Below are 475 nucleotides of genomic sequence, written 5' to 3' on the forward strand. Positions count from 1 at the left end.
GAGGTCCGGGGCATGAAATTCGTGCACGGGGGAGGGGGAGGAGGTCTCTCAGCCCAGCCTGCACCCACTCCAATCCGGGACCCCTCAGGGGATGTCTGACTGTCAGTTTAGGCCCAATCCCCGCAGTCAGACATCCACTGAAGGGTCCCGGATTGGAGAGGGTGCAGGCCAGGCTAAGGGACTCCCCTGTGCATGAATTTCGTGCACTGACCAGAATGACTGCTTGACCAGTTCCTATGAGGTGCATTGACCACCTCTCGGTCCCTCTGCCCCGCCCCCCCCAGCCCGCAGACTTTGATTGGGCGAACGGGGAACCATGGTCCCCGGCCTACAAGCTGGGCCGGGCAGGACTGGGGACTGGCGAGTGGTCTGAACAGCTGACCTCTTGGTCCCTGCCCCTGGCCTGCAGGCTCTGATGGATCAGCGATGGTGAACAGAGGAATCGGGATGGGTGGTGGGAGGACGAGGCTGGCTG

General features: G+C 62.7%; 1 protein-coding gene across 2 annotated transcripts in view; it reads right to left on the minus strand.

Moving 5' to 3' along the window:
* The window catches only part of FRMD7 (FERM domain containing 7), a 65023-nt gene that overhangs the window by 20948 nt on the left and 43600 nt on the right, over positions 1 to 475 (minus strand). The gene's annotated exons all lie outside the window — the stretch shown is intronic.

Source organism: Myotis davidii, unplaced genomic scaffold, assembly GCF_000327345.1.
Source record: "Myotis davidii unplaced genomic scaffold, ASM32734v1 scaffold900, whole genome shotgun sequence".
Classification (NCBI taxonomy): Eukaryota; Metazoa; Chordata; class Mammalia; order Chiroptera; family Vespertilionidae; genus Myotis; species Myotis davidii.